This window comes from Pan paniscus, chromosome 2 (assembly GCF_029289425.2).
Source record: "Pan paniscus chromosome 2, NHGRI_mPanPan1-v2.0_pri, whole genome shotgun sequence".
NCBI classification, from domain to species: Eukaryota; Metazoa; Chordata; class Mammalia; order Primates; family Hominidae; genus Pan; species Pan paniscus.
The window spans coordinates 21296876-21319326 of NC_085926.1; the positions used below are offsets into that span (position 1 = coordinate 21296876).

Sequence of the window (22451 nt, forward strand, 5' to 3'; positions counted from 1 at the left end):
TTAACTATTTCACTTTTCATCTCAGGGACAAATCCCACACTCTGGGATTGCCAACTGGTTGTTTCAGCCACAAGGTTCAATATGTGGCACATCCTCACACTTTCTTCCCAAGAATGTGTTTCCTGGTTGGCAGATTCCATATGAACCAGAAAGGAGCGCTAGACAAAGAAAAAGCCAATCCACCACACTAGTAGATTTAACAGACGGCAGTGATGAACTTTTTCTCTGCTAATTACAAAGATAATTTGACTCAAGTGTACTATCAAGGAACTTGTTTTTCCCTCTTCCTTCTCTTCCCGCCCCATCACTCTTTTTTCTGTTCTCCCTCTCTACAAAATATGTGTCACATACAGTTACTTAGCTATTACTTTTTGAAACTTTATTGTGTCTTTGAGTTTTCATTTTTCACTCTACATTGAGTGAGTGGTTTGAGGGTATGAAAGGTTTCTCCTAATCTCTTAACTATTTGTGAAAATATTAGTTCAAGCAATTCTACCTTCATCCCCTGGACTTAGCGCAATGACATTCTCTTTTTATCTTAGATCCTTCAAGAACTACTTTTCCCTCACTTACATCACCTATATATTATTTTGTTGTGGTAGTTCATTTATTTTGCTAAGATATTCTTAGAATGAGAAGAAAGAAATGCCTATTGTTCCAAAGCTTATCTCTTAGAATGTTTTAAGGATGTGAGAGTATGGAAAAACTTTTAAGTGTGGAGGAATTAAAAGTAGGTCAAAACAGAAATGTAATATAACAATTACCTGTAGATTTTTATTAAAGGGACTTAAATAAGTTTCAAAGTCACTTTATAAACTTTAGAATAATCTCTGGGCAATCAGCATTTTCTCCTTTTTCTCCTGCAAAATTTTGCTTTCTAAACCTGGGCAATTTAAAAAACAATGAAGAACGGCACTTCTTCCCATAGCCTTTCTGGTTCCCTGTTATTTTTCATAATGTCTGTATTTCTGAAAAGTTTGCCATTTGGAAGAGTTTTTCTCTATGTAGATGAATGACTCTAAATGTTTAAGTTTGTTATGTTTGTTAAGTACATATGAAATTAGATCTTTTATATATTTAAATTAGATGAAAGAATAAACGCCTGTCTGACAAAAATACAAAAGCCCCTTTCAAGATATGATCTTGAAAAAAAAGTAAAAGCCCATTCCCATCATAGGTCTCAATTTGAAAATCTGTGTTCATCTTTTAAAATACTTTTTAGAATTAATGTGCTTTCATGGAGATAAAAATGGAAAAATAATTAGACACTATCCTTCTTATTTGCATTCTTCAAACCCATTCCTGATTAAATAAAATTAGTAGGATTTTTTTTTCATTGATGGCATTTTCTGCGGAGTGGTAATTAAGTCTCAGCCATGATGAGTGACCCACCAGCGCCATAGGAAACCCATTTCCAGAGACACAGCTCTCAACTAGCCTTTCTAATAAGCAGTTGTTTATGAAATGAGGATTTTACAGACTGTGCAGCGTTAGAACCAACATTTGCGAACTCCATAAGGTAAACTTGAGCTTAAATTTTCCTTTGCGAACTGCTGAAATCTGGCCATAGTTCCCCTGGGGTTTGTGCGTGTGTGTGTGTGTGTGTGTGTGTGTGTGTGTGTCTGTATGTGTGTGTACAATGAGACTGAAAGGAAAAGATTCAAAATCCCTGTAAACTTGCTAACACAATGTGCAAATCACTGAACCAAGTTACAGCGTCTGTTGGGTAGAAATGGCAAGAAGCCAGAGTTGAAAGTAATGGTGTGGACAGCCTCACTCCATTACTTACAAAGCAATTGATTCTGTTGTAGCCATTATATCACTCTCAATTTAAAAAGAAAAAAAAATGGAGGTGGTTTATCATCTCTGCCTCTACTGGATAAGAATATAAATTTGCTCTCAATGTGGGATAAGTGAACTAAATATAAGGTGTTCAGCTTGTCAGTCTCTGCATCCAAGCCAATGATGAGAAGACATATGCTCAACTCTGTTGCCAACTTTCATATTTGCTTCCTGTGAGAGGGCGTTCCTGGGTTGTGTGCTTGTCTAAATGGCTTCTGAAAGTCAAACCAGACTGAGGAAAAAATAGATATTTATCAAAGTCTGTCACCCCAAATGCTTGACTCTAGTGTATGATATGATGATTAAGATAGCAGGAAGATTTTTTAGGGTCTGGCATCACTACTGTTTTCTGTCTTTGGACATGTGATTTTTGTGGCATTTATACTATTAGCTGGAAAGAAATAGATTATTGATGAAAAATACTTATATCATTTTATGGAGAAAATGTTTTTTAAAAATTTAAGCTGATGACTCCCTAATGCTAAAGCCAGTTAGAGAAAACTCTGTACTTTCCTGTCTGATACTCAATACAAAACACACAGTCGAGCATACATGATATGCTTTTTATTAGAAACTTGTTCTGCTAACACTGTGTTAAAAATAAATAAATAAATATATATATCCAAGAAGACAATATAATATCAGACAGGAAAGTTAAGAGAGCAAATTAAGAATGAGGAAAGATATGTTTTATCAGATTGCAGTTGCTTAGTTAATTGTTTATGCAAATTGCTCTCTGCCAGTTGGTTTGATTGCTGGGTATGAAAGGAGAAATCTGGACATGGTTATAAAGGGCTTTGCAGCATTGTTCAAGTTGGCAAGGTTATGAGCAGTTCATGTCTCTGGGTTTAATGTAATAGTTCTCAAACTTGGCTGAACATTGGAATCACCTTGGAGCTTTAAACCATACTGATCCCTGTGTTTCACACTCAGAAATTCAATTTAACTATCTGGCTTTTCGTCTGGTTATCAAGACTGTTGAAAGCTCCGAAGGTGACTCCAACTGGCAGCCAGAATTCAGAACCTTGACTTTCAGAAGTGAGATTCCCCAGTCATGTCCAACTGTTTCTTAAATGTAGGCATTTGAGCTCAAATTAGTCTGGGTCTTAGGAAATCCCTGTTACCATTAAAGGAAGAACAGGAGACATCTGTTGAATAGGTGAAACACAAGGACATTTTGGGGGAGTGAAACTATTCTGTTTAATATTGTAATGGTAGATGTAAACTATGCATTTACCAAACCCATTAAACTTTATAGCACAGAGTGAACCTTAATGCATATACATTAAAAAAAATATTTAGGAGGTTAAGTTATTTCAGTATAAAATTTCAAATGTAACAAAAGATGTAACTGTGTTACAAATGTATGAAATAACCTCACTGAAAGAGAGAGAAAAAGGTGCTAACCTAAGTAAGTTTGCAAAATGAGTGAGGTCTGTGAAACCAAAAGTGAAAGTTATCTAAACACTGTACCGTAGTTGATAGGTTGTGTTACATGTCAGTACAGGTTTCGAATTCTGAAACTACTCTGGATGCACACTGGAACTGAACAATTAATGAAACGGATGGCAGACGGTGGAGGGAGATTTCTCACTGGTGGAGTGTAAGATTACAGAGAGTGATCTATGTGGTAATGAATTAGCATTGGAAATATCAGTATGAGCTCCTATTTAGCTTAATATTGATAAAAGTGTTAGAAGTAAATATATATATATATATATATAGACATGAGTTTGTATACACATATATATATTCCTTCTCTGTCAGCTCAGAGGGTCTAGAAGCAATGATATTCTAGTGGAAATGCAGAAATATAGCACGTAGATCTTGGTTTCTAATGCTATTCTACAGTACAATGTAGAGCTCCTTGGAGAAATGACAGATTGTAGAATTGGGGTAGAAAGTTTACAAGATGAGCCTGGAGTATTTGATAGTGCCAGGAATGAAGAAAAAGCTATTCCAAAAAACAAAACAAAACAAAAACACAATGATAAGGTATGTTAAAGGTTCACAGGAGACATCTGAAAGAACTCCCAATAGCCAAAGTTAGAACAATTTGAACAACAAATAAAGTGATATTTGATTATAACTCAAAGTATAAAATTAATATCCAGATGTAACTTACAGGGTGGTGGTACTTTTTAAATGTAGTTTGCACATAGTGACTTCCTTCCAAAGAGTACAATATGGAAAGCAGGAAAACAAAAAGATAACTTAGAGTGGAGAAACTCAACAAACACTATTCATCCACACAATCAAGTGATAAATCAAGTTGGTATTATAATAAATACCTTTTATAAAATGCAATGATATTGGACTTGACTGTAGAAAGAAGACTGTGGTCTTCCTTTCAGAAACTCATTAATTCTGTCTTATCTTGAGAAAAATATCAGACAAATAAGAATTCAAGGACATTGTACAAATACCTGACCAGCATTCCTCAAAATTCTTGAGATCACTCAAAAGAAAGTGACATCAGCAATATGGCGAAATAGGAGTTTTCTAGTTTCACTATCTCTCACAGAAATCCAACTAGCAACTATCCACAGGCACAAATACCTTTGTGAATATTCTGGAACTTAGTAGTGAGGCTGAGATACCTCCTTGGATCACAGAACTGAGAAAAGCTACATTCAAAGGGTAGAAGAAATGGTTCTCTTTGACCGCAACCCCCCATCCCCAAGCCAGCACAGTGCCACACAAAGAGGATTTCCCTGGACCTATGGTTTCTTTAGTGGGAAAAGTAAGTTGTATGTGGACAATCAGCTTCCTTATTATTCTGGGACCATTCACAGATGACTCACACCTGTCTCATTAGACTTAACAAGAGCGTCAGGACTATGTGGGGAGATGGACTTGATCCTGGTGGACCTGTGGACCATGCTTCCTGCAGCATAATGTCATTGGCTAGTCTCTTCAGTGAATGTTTCCATTAGCTGAAATGCAGAGCAATGGCCAGGGTCTAAGCACTGGTTCCAGTGAGCCCCACCCCTTTTCTGTTTCTAACTGATCCCAGATGGTCTGGTCATGCATGGCTCTACTTAAGCCTATTATAGGTTAGGAGGTAAAAGCAAGTCTATCCATATCTGTGAAGCATAGCCTGTAGCCCTGCCCACCCTGTGTGGCTGAGGAGCAACCACAGAGACTTCACCCAGCCTCAAGGACCAGCACACATCCCTGTCCAATTACAGATTTCAAACAACAATATTGCCCGGCCAGGGAGTACAGCCTGCAACTCTGCCCAACAGAGATAACTGCAGAGCCCAGTCAGCAACTTCACCTAACGGCAGACTCTAGCCAGTGATTTCACTGAACTCCAGAGCACAGCTAGCAGTAGCGTTTGGCCTCAGAGCACAGGAAAGCTACCCAGCTCAACTAGAGAACTTGACACTAAGGTCTGCCTGTCTAGGGTTGGTACTAGCCAGCCCATCCAGAATTCCAGTCTAGCCTAAATAGTAAAGGTCTATCACCATCAAGAATACACGCAAAGGCAGAAGAGATGGCTATATCCTCTAATGCGCAAGCATCAATGTAAGGACATAGGATGACAAAAAATTAGGAAAATATGACACTACCAAAAGAAACTAACAAAACTCCAATAATGAACTCAAGAAGAAAGAAGATTTATGAAATAAAAAATAATTCAGAATAATCACCTCCACTTCTTAGAGTTCAGAGAACTCTAAGAAAATACAGATAGAAAAATAAATGAAATTTGGAAAACAAATCATAAGCAGAGTGAGAAGTCTGACAAAGAAATAGAAACAATTAAAAAATAGAAATAGGAGATAGTACATTTGAAATTACCCAATCACAGGAACAAAAAGAAAAAAAAAGAAAAGGCATATAGAAAATATGGGACATCATTGAGCAAACTGACCTTCACATAATAGGAAATTAAGAAAGAGATGAGAAAGAAAAATGCCTGGAAAGCATATTTAAGAAAATAATTGCAAAATTTCTTGAAATTTGGAGAAAGATGACAACATCAAGATACAGGAAACTCAGAGGTTGCCAATCAAACTCAACTCAAAGAAGATTTCACTAAGACATATCATAATCAAATTATCAAAAATTAAAGACAAAAAAGAATACTGTAAACAGTAAGATATAAACATATCACATTAAAGGCAGCTCCAATACAGCTTTCAGAGGATTTCTCAGCAGAAACCCTACAGGCCAGGAAAGAGTAGAATGATATGTTTATAACACTAAAAGGAAAAAAAACTACTAATCAAGAATACCGGGTAAAGCTGACCTTCAGAAATGAGGGAGAAATAAAAACTTTCACAGAAAAACAAAAGCTAAGGGAGTTAATCACCACTAGGCCTTCTGTACAGGAATTACTAAAGAGAGTTATTTAAGTTTAAATAAAAGCTTTCTAATTAACAACAAAAACATATGAAAGTAAAGAACGCAATAGCATACATATTCATACACATAATTTTCTCATACAAAAATTTGTAAAGCAATTTTTTCCAAGTATAAATGACAAAAGACAAAACAAAAACAACTGTAGCTACAATAAATTATTGAGGGATAAAGATTACAAAAAATGTAAATTTTGACATCCAAATCACAAAAGATTGAGGGAAAGAAAAATGTAAAGTTCCTGTATTCAATTAAAGTTCAGTTGTCATTAGCTTAAAATAGCCTGTTATAAGGATAAGACGTTTTGTGTAAGCCTCATGGTAACCACAAAGCAACCTATCCTAGTTGCACAAAATATGAAAGAAGGGATTCAAAGCACACCACCATAGAAAACCATCAAAGCACAATGACAGCAAGAGAGAAAGAAAGAAACAAGGGACCTATGCCACAATTAGAAAACAAGTTACAACTCATACCACAGAAATACAAAGAACTATTAAAAATTGCTATAAACAATTACATGTCAAAAAATTGGATAATTTAGAAAAAATCTATAAATTCATAAACACATAAAACCTACCAAGATTAAATCATGAAGAAACAGAAAATGTGAACAGACTAATAACAAGTAAGGAGATTGAATCAGTAATAATTCTTCCATCAAACAAAAACCCAGGCCTAGATACCTCACTGCTGAATTCTACCGAACAGCTCAAGAATAACTAATAGCAATTCTTCTCAAATTCTTCCAAAAAATAAAAGTGAAGAGCATACTTCACATTAACCTAACTCATTTTATAAAACCAGCATTATCCTGAAACCAAAGATAGACAAGGACACTACAGGAAAAGAAAATTATAGGCCAATATTCCTGGTGAACCTAGATGAAAAAGAATCCTCAAAAAAAATTTAGCAAACTGAATTCAACAGCACTCTTCAGGATAAATGTGATTTATCCCTGGCATGTAAGAATGATTCTACACATGCAAGTCAATAAATGCAATACATCATAGTAACAGACTGAAGGATAAAATTTACCTCAATTATCTCAGTAGATACAGAAAAAGCATTTCGTAGAATTCAACACCCTTTCCTGACAGCACTATCAACATGTTAGGTATGGAAGGAATGTACCTCAGCACAGTAAGGGCATTTATAACAAATCTGTAGCTAACCTTATTCTCAGTGATGAAAAGTTGGAAGCTTTTCCTCTAAGATGAAGAAAAGTATACCCACTCTTACCACTTCTTTTTACCATAGAAGTCTTAGCTAGAGGATCAGGCAAGAGAAGGAAATAAAAGGCATCCCAACAGAAAGAAAAAAAAAGAAAATTTTCTTGTTTTGCTGACAACATGATCTTATATATAGAAAACCCTAAAAACTCCACCAAAAAACTTGGAACTAAAAAACAAATTCAGTAAACTTGCAAGATTCAAAATCAACATTAAAAAAGTAGTTTTTATATTTACTAATAATGAACTATCTGAAAATGAAATTCAGAAAATAATCTCATTTATAATGACAACAAAAAATATTAAATTCGTAGATGTAAGTTTAACCAAGGTATAAAAGACTTGTGTAGCAAAAATTATAAAACCGTGCCAAAAAAACTGAAGAAAACACAAGTAAATGGAAACATGTCCTGTGTTCATGGATAAAGAGTGAATTAAACATTGTTTAAATGTTCATGCTATCTACAGTGGTCTCCAGATACATTGCAATCACAATCAAAATCAGAGTGTCATTTTACAGAAATAGGAAAAACAATCCTTAAGTCCATATGAGTTGCAAAAGATACCAAATATCCAAAACAATCCTGAACAAAAATAACATAACTGGAAGCACCTCACATCCTGATTTTAAGACATATTATAAAGTAAATGTAATCAAAACAGCAAGGAATGGCATTAAAAACACACACATTAACCAACTTAAGAAGTTAGAAAGCCCAAAAATAAACCGAAAAATTGATGGTCAATTGGTTTTTGTTAAAGATGTCAAGAACACACAATAGGGAAAAGACCATTTCTTCAATAAATGCTGTTGGGAAAACTGAATATCCACATACAGAATAATAAAATTGGACCCTTGGTTCACATGATATACAAACATCAATTCAAAACGGATTAAAGATTGAAATATGACACCTGAAACTGTAAAACTACTAAAAGCTAAAATGGGAGAAAGTTCCATCACATTGGTTTGGGCAGCAAATTTTTGGATAGGACCCTGAAAACATGGGCAACAAAAACATCAGACTAAAAAGCTTCTGTAAAGTGAAAAAACAAAAGAAAAAGAAAAATCAATTGACAAAGTGAGGAGGAGACAACTTACAGAGTGGGAGAAAATGTAAACCATATATATTAGTTCGTTCTCATGCTGATAATAAAGACATACTCGAGACTGGGTGATTTATAAAGGAAAGAGGTTTAATTGATTCACAGTTCCGCATGGCTGGGGAGGCCTCACAATTATGGTGGAAGGCAAATGAGGAGCTAAGTCATGTCTTACATGGCAGCAGGCAAGAGAAGGAACGAGAGCCAAGTGAAAGGGGAAACCCCCTTTAAAATCATCAGATCTCGTGAGAATTATTCACTGCCATGAGAACAGTATGGGGAAACCAACCCCATGATTCAATTATCTCCCATCAGGTCCCTCCTACAACACATGGGAATTATGAGAGCTGCAATTCAAGATGAGATTTGGGTGAGGACACAGCTAAACCATATCACCATACATCTGATGAATAGTTAATGTCCAAAATATATAAGGAACTCAGTTAAGGAGCAAGAAAACAAACAAGTAAAAAATGGGCAAAGGGCCCAAAGAGACATTTTTAAAAAGGAAAACATACAAATGGCCAACAGGTACATGAAAAAACACTCAGCATCACCAATCATTAGGAAAATGCAAATCAAAACCATGCTGAGATATCATCTTATGCCTGTTAGGCTCTTATCAAAACGATGAGAGATCAACGTTGATGGGAATATAGAGCAAAGGGGGCTCTTGTACATTGTTGGTAGGAATGTAAATTAGTACAGTCCTTACGGAAAACAGTATGGAAGTTTCTCAGAAAACTAGAGAACTACCATATGATCCAATAATCCCACTCCTGAGTGTATATCCAATAGAACTGAAATCAATATTTTGAAAGGATATCTGCACTCTCATGTTCATTACAGCATTATTCACAATAGCTAAGATATGGAATCAACCTAAGTGTCCATCAATGATTGAGTAGATTAAAAAACATGTGGTACGTATACACGATAGAATAATTGTCAAACTTGGAAAAAGGAGAAAATTTTGTCATTTGTAGCAACATGAATGAATCTGGAGGAAATTAAGCTAAGTAAAATAAGCCAGGCACATGATCTCATTTATATGTGGAATTTTAAAATGTTGAACTCATTAAAGTACAGAGCAGAATGATGGTTCTACTCTGAGAACTAGAGGCTGAGAGGAGGGGATCAGGATGGAGGGAATGGACAGTTTTTTTAAATCAAAGTTTACAAAGTTTCAGATACACAGGAGTAATAGGTTTTGAGATCTATTGCACAGCAGGGTGACTATAGTCAAAAATAATGTACTGTATATTTCCGAATATCTAAGGAAATAAATTTTTAAGGTCTTACCCAAAAAAATAGATAAGCAAGGTGATAGATATATTAATTAGCTTGATTTAATCAATATCATATTTTACCCCATAAAGATATACAACTATGATTTGTTCATCAAAAATAATATTAATAATAAAAAGAGAAGAAAATAGAAAAAACCTCTGGGATCATCAAAACGAGAAGTGAGAGAAGTCGTCACACATGAAAGGAGACATGGCAACTAAATATAATACCATTTCCTGAATGGGATGCTGAAACAAAAAAGCAACATTATCTAAAAAGGAAGGGAACATGAAAATCTTATGAGCATTAGTTAATAATAATATATAAATTTGTTTATTATCACAAGTAGACAATAGTGTTATAATATGCTAATAATAAGGGAACTGGGTATGATGAATATAGAAATTCTGAACTCTCTTTGTAATTTATCTGTACACATAAAATTATTATTAAAAACAAAGTTGATTGCAAAACCATGCACATAGTGTATCTCGTTTGTCAAATTCTTAAATGTTTCAAAGATATTAATGGTCTATCCCTTGCAAGCATGTTATATCTGCAAAAAGATTTTCTACTTGCTCCTCTGAACCTGGTTTTTCTCCTTATTAGTCTTTGTGAGTATGTGAGTGCACATGTGTATGTAAAGTAAGTCCTCACTTAATGTTGTCAATAGGTCTTAGGAAACTGTGACTTTAAATAAAATAACATATTACAGAACCAATTTTACCGTAGGTGAATTGATATAAACAAGAGGTAATTTCCTACAGTATATTTCTGGTCACAAAACATCACCCAACTTTTAAAGAAAGGCCAAAACACACCTAATATTAAACATTGAAATAAATGTAAGCTATACATACATTTAAGAAAGAATAACAAAAACAAGTACAATAATTATTTACCCAATTATTCCAGTTCAGGGCTGCTAATGGCCAAAATCTATCCTGGTAGCTCAGGATGCAAAGTGGGAACCAACCATGCACAGGACACCATTCCATTGCAGAGTACACCCACAAACATACCCACACTTACTTATACTGTGATAATTTAGACGTATTAATTAACCTAATATGCACATCTTGGGGATGTGGGAGGAAATCAAAATACCCAGAGAAAACCACGCAGACCTGTGAGAAAAATCCAAGCTCCACAGACGGTGGCCCTATCTGGGAATTGATTTTTTAAATATATTAAATAAATATATTTAAATATGTTTATATTTAAACGTAAAATTTACTTCATCCATGCCAACATAAATCCTATAGAGCCATCTGTTTATTATCATATAAAATAGCTATTTTCTAGTCTGCATTGCTAAGACTCTTTGCCATGTCTTCAGATAGATTACACTATTTTAATTATTTCTCAGATTTGTTTTTCTTTGGGAGAAGACTACATTTTTGTTCTGACAAATGTGGATTAGAGTCAAATTGCTTTCTTTTAAGGAGAACTGGTTTTAATCCACTAGATTAACTTTTAACAACACATTGAAAAACTGTGATTAAGACTTTAAAGCAGAACTATAAATAGTTTTTAATATACAGATGTACCATGTTTGAGCTTTAAATAATCAACAGAAATTAATTTAATAATAGAGATTCATCGGCCTTGCTGGTTTCCCCCATTTTCCACATTAGAGTCTGCAGTATAGTGGCTTGTGAAAAGCTGGTGACTCTCAGAGCGCCTGCCTTTTGGAGGCACATTTACTATGGCACCTGAATGCAAACACAAGCAGAATCATAAAATGGCAGATTGCATGTTCAGAAGCCAAACTGCAAGACCAGATTGCTATTTACATCTGCAATTACAAACCAAATCACACAGTGCATGACATACTCCAAAGAGATGTGAGACTACGTTTCACAAGCACAGGCTGACTGCTGGAAATCATGGCCTTCGCTGCTACACATGAGATTTCCTGCCCATAAGCATAATTGCAGTAATATGGCCATTTTGAAGTTATTATTTGGAGGAGTCTTCCATTACATGTTCCAGCTTTAAGGCTGCTTCTTTTGCCAAGGAGATGAACTACCACTGCAACCAAAGTAACTAAGAGGGTAATTTTTATTTGTTGGTGGTAGACATTTTGTCATTTGGGATCTCTGAGGGCCTCAGATTATTCTATTGAAAGTTTATTATGGAAAAAAAGGAGAAAAAAAGAAAAGAACTATGTATGATGAAATTCTTGGGTGAAATGTTCTACAAATGTCTGTCAGAACCATTTGGTCTGTGGTGCAGTTTAAATCCAATATTTCTTTGTAGATTTTCTGTTTAAATGATCTTTCCAATGCTGACAGTGGATTGTTGAAGTCCCCAACTATTACTGTATTGGGATCTATCTCTCACTTTAGATTTAATAATATTTGCTTTATGAATCTGTGTGCTCCAGTGTTTGATACACATATATTTTAAATAGTTATTTCCTCTTGCAGCTTTATACCTTTATCACTACATGGTAATCTTCTTTGGATTTTTTATTTGTTTGGTTGGTTGGGTTTTTTTTTTATTGTTTTTGACTTAAAGTCACTTTGTCTGGTATCTGCTTACTTTTGCTTTCTGTTTATGTGGAGTATCTTTATTCATCCCTTCACTTTCAGTCTATCTGTGTCTTTACAGATGAAGTGAGTTTCATGTAGGCAGTACATAGTTAGGTCTTATTTTTTTTTAATTCATTTGGACAGCATATTCCTGTTATTTGGGGAATTTAATTCATTTACATTCAGGTTATTATAGGTGAAGACTTCCTCCTATCACTATATTGATTTTTTTCTGGCTGTTTTGTATATCCTTTATTCACTGCAGAATACACATCATTTTCATCAGCACATAGAACATTCTCCTAGATTGACCTTATGTTAGGACACAAAACAAGTCTCACAACATTCTTAAAAACTGGAATCACATCAAGTATCTTTTTGGACCACAATGGAATAAAACTATAAATCACTAACAAGATGAACATTTGAAACTATATAAATACATAAAAATTAAACAATATGCTCCCAAATGACCAATGAGTGAAGGAAGAAATTAAGAAAGAAATATAAATATTTCTTGAAATAAATAAAAATAAAAACACAATATACAGAAAAACCTGTGAAACACAGCAAAAGCAGTATTAAGAGGCACATTTATAGTAATAAATGCCTACATCAAAAAAAGTAGAAAGATTTCAAAATAACCTAGAAATCCATCTAAAGGAACTAGAAAAGCAAGAACAAACTGAACCCAAAATTAACAGAAGGAAAAATAAAGATCAGAGCAGAAATAAATGAAATTATGACTAAAATCATAAAGAAAAACAATAAAACAAGAGGTTGGTTTTGAAAAGATAAACAAAATCAAGAAAAAGAGCTAGATTTTTTTTTAAAAGAGAGAATAAATAAATCAGCCCAAATAAACAAATCATAAACAAAAAAGAAGACATCACAACTAATACCACAGAAATAAAAAAAGATTGTTAGAGACTATTATGAACAACTATTTACCAATAAATTTTTTAAAACCTAGAGGAAATTGATAAACTACTGGACAGATACAACTTACAAAGATTGACCCAAAAGGAAATAGAAAATCTGAACAGACCAATAATGAGTAATGAGATTGAATCAGTGATATTACATCTCCAACCAAGAAAACTCCAGTACTGGACAGGTTTACTGCTGAATTCTACCAAACTTCTAAAGAGAACTAATACCAATTCTTCTCAAGCTATTCCAAGAAATTGAGGGAGACGGAATAACTCCAAACTCCTTCGATGATGCCAGCATGACCCTGATATCAAAACCAGAAAAGGATACAACAAAAAAGAAAATACAGGCCAATATTCTTCATGAACATAGATGCAAATAAACTATTTCGAGACCACAGAATATAAAAATTGTGAGTAGATATAACATGACAGAATCACAAGCTACAATATAGAAGACAAAATAAATTACATAATCAGTGATGTTGGCAGATCTGGGAAAATAGTTCCAAACCAAGTTGTAAAGAAGTAAGATGTAAAATTTCTTGTAACTAAAATTAGAGATATGGAAAACAAAGGACAGCAAAATTCCTGAAAATTAGAAATAAACAAAACAGAAAAATATTAGAAATATAATAGAAAACTATAATGAATCCACAGATTAAAATAACTCAGCATATCCTGGTATTTACTAGATAAAAAGCAATTTCTAACCAGGCAAACAAAACATTGAAGATCATTTCAAAAGTTCAAAGAAAGAAGATTCACAGAAGCCTACAGGGAGGAAAAACAAGGCAACTAGAAGTTGCAAAATTGCAGTTTGGCCACAGATCTCCCCACCATCATGTTTAATACCAGATGTGAAATAATATCTTCAGCATTTATTAATTAATGGTTGCATAATATTACACTATACATATGTACAAAATTATCCCTTCTTGCAAATATCTTAAATATATCCACTGTCTTTATAGACAAGTTTTATAAACCAGACAGTTCTTTCTTTGGTAAAATAACAGCTTCATAAAGTCACACATTGACAGACTCAGATAGCCACTCTCAGAAGCTGAAGTTTTCTAATCTCATGATACGTAAAACTTAGAAATAATTCTAGAAAAGTTATTCCACAGCTGCTCTCATTCCAGGGCTTGGAGGAAGTCATTTTATTCAAAATTTTTACATACTCATTCAGGCCAACAAATGTTTCAAGAACTTTTTACCTGCCAGGCACTATGCTGAGTAATTAGGTTAACATAAGTGAGACAAACTGACATGGTGCTTTGCCCTCATTGGGTTTACAATCTTGTAAAAAGACAGGTTTAAATCAAATAATCATACAAATAAGTACAAGCCTTGGTAATTGTTACAAAATGTAGGGTACATGAGGGCATGTAACAACTGAGAAAGCAATGTTTTTACTGTAAATTGAAGGAATAGAAGTGGGTGATGAGAAAGAGATTTCTGTATTAAGGAAACAGCAAGGGCAATCTCTCTGAGGAAGGACATATGATGGCACATTTAAAAGGCAGAAATCTCACATGGTAACCATTCTGAGGGACACTGGGTGAAGTGGCAATAGAAAAAGCCAGAGACCTTGAATGGATTTGAAAGGTTGTTCATGATAAAATCAGAGGTAAATTGATGTGGGTGTATGGGAAAGGAGTGGTGAGGGCATTTGAGAGGTCTGCGCACCTGGAGAAAGTTGGGGCTTTCTTTACAATAGAAAATACTGTAAAAGTACTGGTATAAAATTGGAAGATGATTTTGGGTCAAGAAACACCAAATTTGTAGTTCCTGTGAGATATCCCAAATGAGATGTTGAGTAGACATTTGAGTATGTAGGTCACATATCTTTGTAGTATGCCATGCATTGTGTAATTAGGTTTGTAACTGCAGGTGTAAATAGCAATCTGGTCTTGCAGGGTTGGCATCTGAACATGCAGTTTGCTATTTTATGATTCTGCTAATATTTGTGTTCAAGTGCAGTAGTAAATGTTCCGCAAAGAGGCAGGCACTCTGAGCCTCACCATTATTTCACAGTCCACTGTACTGCAGACTAATTTGGAGAATGTGAGAAACCAGCAATGTTGATGAATCTCTATTATTAATTTAATAATATGTTTTGTATGTACTATGTATTCATTTTTAATATAGGATCTTTCTGGAATTTAGGAAATAAATCAGAGCACACATTTATAATAGACAGATAATATGTAATAATTATACCCATCATACAAAAAGCAATTTCAGAAACTAAAGATTGTTTTTACAAAATCACATTAGACAAAAGGAGATTGGTAAAAGGGACAATGTCTCTGCTGATCTCTTTTATGGTTTTGGTTTTCCTGGTTGGAATGCAAAGGGTAGAAACCATGAGGCAGAAATAACACAAAAATTCCTTTCTGCCATGTTCCAGTAGTTTATGCTTCCATTTCAGATTGTTTCTAAAATTATCTTGAAAATGAGAAGATACCTTGCCTGAGTAAAAGAAATTAACCCAGGGAGGCCAAGGCGGGCAGATCACAAGGTCAGGAGATTGAGACCATCCTGGCTAACACGGAGAAACCCTGTCTCTGCTAAAAAAAATACAAAAAATTAGCCGGGCATAGTGGTGGGCGCCTATAGTCCCAGCTACTCGGGAAGCTGAGACAGGAGAATGGCGTGAACCTGGGAGGCAGAGCTTGCAGTGAGCCGAGATGGCACCACTGCACTCCAGCCTGGGCGACAGAGCGAGACCCCATCTCAAAAAAAAAAAGAAAAAGGAAGTTAACCCACCATGATAGAGTTTTTTTCCTTCAGGACATGTTAGGCTCATGTTAAGAGAAAAACATTTATCTGAGAAAGACCTGAAAGATACTGGTCAGAGTTGGCCAGGCACAGTGGCTCACTCCTGTAATCCCAGCACTTTGGGAGGCCAAGGTGGGTGGATCACCTGAGGTCAGGAGTTCAAGACCAGCCTGACCAACATGGAGAAACCCCGTCTCTACTAAAAATACAAAATTAGCCGAGCATGGTGGTACATGCCTGTAATCCCAGCTACTTGGGAAGCTGAGACAGGAGAATTGCTTGAACCTGGGAGGCAGATGTTGTGGTGAGCCAAGATCATGCCACTGCACTCCAGCCTGGGTAAGAGTAGAATATGATAAGAATCCAAATAAAAAGTGCAAAATCATTGAGTCTATAGATGTTGAACATGAGGGAGGGAGTTAGGGTCTTGGACAAGGCATGCTAGATGGAAGTAGGTAATAACTTGCTCTTGGTCAGCAACTGGTTAATCAAGAACCAGGAAAACAGCTTCATACCAAACACAAGTACTAGCGATAATTTTTGAAACACAGTCATTTTTTACTTATTTGGGAAATTGCTTTTTTTGGTTTTTTTTCCTAGGATGGGAGCCAATCCATATGCAAAGCCCATTCTGTGGAAGCAAGTTTTGAATTTGTCAGTTCAAACATTTGATTGAAGTGAAGCATGTAAATATATAAAAAAAATTTTAATGGCATTCTAATAGCAAACTCTGTAACATAGAATTTCTAAAGTTGGCTACAAAGGATGTTATTTAGTTGTCCTTAGCTGAAGACAGTTGCCTCACCCAAGATCTTATCACTTTTCTAGATAGCCTGCATCTGGTAAAATGTGGGTATAAAGGTCTGGACTTTTTGGCGAACACTGGGATAACTCTGAAGTACAACTAGTCCATAATACTCTGTGTTCATCTGACCTTTTGTTATGATTATATTATGGACCAATTTCTTGATCTGCTCAATCCTGCTTCACTTCTTTCATACATTAATGTAAATCCAGAGAGCATTCTCTAATTTCCCGAATGTTAATCACTGCATCAAGGGTGTTTTCCTAGGGAATTTAACCTGCAATATTATCCAGAGATGGTTAATTGAGTGGTTTCCCGGCCGGGCGCGGTGGCTCATGCCTGTAATCCCAGCGCTTTGGGAGGCTAAGGCAGGCGGATCACTTGAGGTCAGGAGTTGATCACTTGAGACCAGCCTGGCCAACATGGTGAAACCTCATCTCTACTAAAAATACAAAAATTAGCCGGGTGTGGTGGCGGGCACCTGTAATCCCAGCTACTTGGGAGGCTGAGGTAGGAGAATCACTTGGACCCAAGAGGCGGAGGTTGCAGTGAACTGAGATTGTGCCGCTGCATTCCAGCCTGGGCAACAGAGCGAGACTCCATCTCAATGATAATAATAATAATTGAGTGGTTTCCTTAAGATGGAATGAATACTCTATAGCTGTACATTATTATGAGTTTGAAAAATACATGTATCTTATCAAGATACAGAACATCTCATAATGTGACATTGAGTAAAAAAGAAGCAAGATATAGAATAAGATTATGAAGAAACATGAAAAAGAGAGAGACACAAAGATCTGAACGTACATGTCCCTAAATGCTTATATAGGCTCCAGGATATAAAATTAGTAATCTTTCTCTTTGTGCTTTTCTGTGTTTTTAGAATATTCAGCAATTCATATATACTGCTTTTCTATTAGAAAGGAATATTTAAATGGACATCTCAACCCTTGGTCTAATAGCATAGAGCATCATAGGGAACTTTGGTGTCAATATGATGATTTTGTGCACATAGCTGGGATGACTTTTTTGCATTTATCATTTTTAAGGGAGCTATGGTCTTTTTCATGCTAGACACTGTAACAATTTTTATGATAAAATCACATTTTATAGCTTCCTTTGAGATGAAATATTGAATAATTGTTATTTTCAAATGTACATAATTAATAAGAACTTCCCAGCTTCAAATCTGACTTGTCTGCCTTTAGAACAAGAGACATGGGAATGCAGATTTTACATCTTGCAGTGCTCAAATATGAGAATGGGGATGTGTGTAGACTGCTGTGCTTGGACTGTGACAAAGCATCTAATCCACAGGCATCAACTCTGCCCATTAGAACCCAGGCTTCCAAAAAATGCTTACCAGAAGTGCTCTCTAGTCAACAATGTCCAGTTTCAAGCTATGCTCCTTTATACTCATGACTCATTTCCCATCTGATAAATTTATTATCCCCTCTCATTCCTCCAACACTGCCATCTAACCTTGACCTCAAGAGCAATAAAGGCAGCTGAAAAACAGGTGTGTGTGTGTGTGTGTGTGTGTGAAGGGACAAGGTGCTGTCTTTTTTAACAACCAATTCCCTCAAGAACTGATTTCTTCTAAATTGGAAAGATCCTTTATTTTGACTGACTGACTGATGTGATGTCTGGTTAAGTGATTGCTTTCTGAGTTCTGGCACTAGTGACGGATACAGGTTGGCAGGCCCAGGTAACTGAAATAGGCATCACTGCCAACTGTTGCTAAATGAACCAAGGAAAGAAGAGGATTAAAATATCCTACAATTGTGGTCCCAAGAATGAGAATATAGCAGCGCAGTAGTAACAGGAGCAGTGAAATAGAGGTATTAACTAGCTTTCTATTCTTGTTACCATTTTAAGAAAAGATGGCTCTGCATTTTGGAGGTAAATCTCACTCCTGTTACATATTTTCTAAAACTCATGTGATTTCCACAAGTGTCGTGCTACCCTGAATCAGCCATATGCATTTCATTCCTTTTGTTCATTCTCCTTTTAATATTCTCTCCCAGCAAAATCATTATATCTAGCAAATAGAAAATGAGGCATGTGACATTTGTTAGAAAAAAAAAAGTCTTGCCTTGCTTTTGGCAACTTATTTCTACTTTTGTGTATCTATATTTAATTTTAGTTATTATTTTGAAATAACTTGGACCTTTAAAACTAGCCTAATAACATGCACGGCAAATATAGCTATCAAAAAACCTGGTTCGTTGGAGAAAGCTTGCCAACAAATTAAGGGGAAAGATTATTACCCAACAAATGCCACTATAAGCTGACGTTCTGTATTACAAAATCATTTCCAAGGTCTAATCAGCAGCTCATCTATTTTCAGCTACATTTGACACAAAATAATGCCATTGCATCAAAGACACGTGGACAGTCTTATGGCATTCCTGACTGTGATCCATTTGACTAAATGAAGAAAGTTTTAGTTTATTCTGGAATCTCTGCTTCAAGTGCAACAATGTAGAGCTGAGTATGCTGGAAATTGTTGACTGCTTTCTTCCCTATGTACCAAATTTGGGTATACCTTCACACAGAATTGACTTACCCCAGAGGAAAAGAATCAGATTAAACCACATATCTAATCATTACTGGCCAAAGAGCCCAAATTAAGCATATTCATTAAAAATAATTGAACTCACTAAACAATGAAAAGTTGATAATATTAACTACACAGTAATGTGTGTGTGTGTCATATGTGCGAGCCATTAACTTAAAAAGAGAATACAAAATAATCAAGAGGTGAATGGTTGATTTAATATGACTGACAAGCACAATGTTTGAAATAAAAATGGAGGGAATTATCTTGATAATGGCCTTTATAATTGAGACTAAAACGTTCCTGAAATATTCAGATAGTTGTTTTACTTATCCATCTCATTTTGTACTTGAAAATAGAGAATTTTGAGACCTCACCTATCAAAAATTTATCAAATGAATAAACATTACAGAAAGAAATAGATGTGCTGCATACAAGTTACATAAATTGTTTAAAAAACAGATGAATACACTTAAAAATGAATATGAATGAATGAAGCTGATAGCAATTTCGTACCTTCTAGGTTTCAAAGATGTTCACATGTATCTTTTAAGTGTAAACGGTTAACAATAAGACATATACAAAATTCAAATTTGAAATTTCAGTTTGTTTCTTTATTTCTCACTACCACTTCTAACACCAATCTATCCTAAGCCCTCTACCCCAATTATTTATAAAATGAAAATACATAGCAGATAGTAATACATACCACCTGACTTCCCAGCAGGCACAACTTTACTCATCCATTTTACTTTCTTTTCTTACACTCATGCATTAATTCACTCATCCACTTAACAAATATTCACTTCCCAATACTAATTAATACTGTGCTATATACAAAAAAATAGGTATAAACTTCAGTTTCCTATTTCTAAGTGCTTACTCCACATGTGATAGGCTGTGTGATGTAGTAGGGAGTAAGTCAGTGAGATCTGGGTTGAGAATCTGACTATATCACTTACTAGCTGTGTGTAGTAAAGATTGCTTGCGGCCTAACCAAAACCTGTCTTTCACTTCTTTAGAAATAGAGGCTTTTCCTTCTAAGCACCATTGTATCCATTCCTATGATACTGTGATTGACCAATAGCATGTGAGAGAGCGTTGTTGTTTGTGAAGAGTGTTGGGTCTCAGAACACGATACCCCCAAGTAAGCACCTTCGCAATTGACAAAACAGTGGAAGCAAGAAGGTCACTCTGACCTTCTTACACCTTTCTCCTCCGTAACATGATCATAAAGGAATTATTTGACTTATCTTGCCTGAAAGTAGGTCATAAGACCCTCATTCCAGGGAGATTCTGCCCTATACCAAAAAGAATCTGAACAAACTGATTGCTAAATTCCCCCCAGTTTATTACCATTAGGTCATACCCTCTTTTATTCCAATCACACTTCTGCACAACTGTCCATAAAATGCACTATGAAATTTCCCTTATCTTTGGGTTTTCATTTCTTACGGCTCTTATGTTACATAAAACTTCAGTCAAATTTTTGCTTTTCTCTTCTTAATCTGTTTTTTGTTATATAGGTTTCAGCCATGATCCTTGTGATGAGTGAGGAAAAGATATTACTTTTTCTCCTCTACAGGCAGCTCCGAGAAAAGGACAGTCACATAGAAAATGGACCTTTTCTATCTTTGCCCATACTTTCTTTTCCTTCCGGCCTGAAATGTGGATGTGAGTTCCATAGCTCCGGCAGCCATATTGGATAATGAGGCAAATTTCTGGATAAATGTCAAGCACCAAGGTTCACAGAGCAGGAAGAGAAAGAGCATAAGTCCATGAAAACTTATTGGAGGCTGAGATACCTACTTCTGAATTTGTTTAAACTGTTATTAAAATTAATTTCTATTATGTTTAAGTTCACAGTCTTATAACAACAATTCCTAGATGATTAAATGAATTATCTTGGTTAGTCTCTCATTTTCTCTAAGCCTGCTTCTCTTCAGCTTTAAAATAATGCTATATCTGTAAAAGGTTTAATCTATGTAAAACAATCTGTACTAAGTAGGGGTACGCATAGCAGGTATTTTCTGGGCTTGGAACCCTCTGACACAGTCTTACTGCTTCATTATAATGGGTTCTGTTTTGATGGGTCAGAATCTGCATCATACTAGAAATTGATCTGGCTTCAAATCTCATCCTAGAATATGCAATAGAAATTAGCTCCTTTTGTCTAAGCTAAAGAAAATTCTTACCTACATAAACACTGAAATAATAATAGTATTTAAATAGAAGGAAAGGAAAGCCAGTAGGGATGTCTATCAGTGAGGGGCCAACTATTTGGTGCCAACCATAGTTCTTTTCCTTTTGATTTGCTAGGGTTACTGGGGAGAGGGAAGTACCAATGAGGAGTATTGAGTTCATCGCCATGGCATGTTGTCATTCATGGGAGATGAGGCCATCAGAAAATTGTAAGATATACAGCATGCCACATGGAGATATGAAAAGTAGAAAAATACCATATGAAAAAGCTGTAGTCTTGTAAACAATTAATGTCCAAATTGCTATTTGCAAACCAAATGTAGGTTTTGTACATGCTTTTGAAGTTTAATTATTATTTAATCATTTCAAGGACTCCCCAAGTATTTGTGTCTATTTTAAGCTATATCAAATGTTTTTTGGAAATAAGTGGGTATACAGTAAACATTATTTATTAAACAAGTACATTGACAAACAGATACAGAAGAATGTAGTGAAAATGTTTATAATTAGTTTTGTCCTCGCTTGGTTTTAGGATTTATTATTTAACAAAGGCTTTATTATTTAAATCTTGTCATGAAATGCAGAACATTTTCAAAATAATATTTGGAAGTTAGTTTTAGGCTTTGATATTTAACCTAATTAACACAAATAAAGAAAATGATAATTAATACATGTCAGCCCCTACATGATGTTTATGGCCCTCAGTGTGTAAATAAGGGAAATGCTTGACATTTTGAATGATGTGATAATTAAGTAGAGAAAGGAGAGGAATCCATTGTCACAACC

General features: G+C 35.1%; 1 pseudogene; it reads left to right on the top strand.

Annotated features, from left to right (window-relative positions):
* The first annotated feature begins 3717 nt into the window (after window positions 1-3717).
* LOC100978862 (homeobox protein VENTX-like) overlaps window positions 3718-22451 on the top strand; it is a 74989-nt pseudogene continuing 56255 nt past the window's right edge.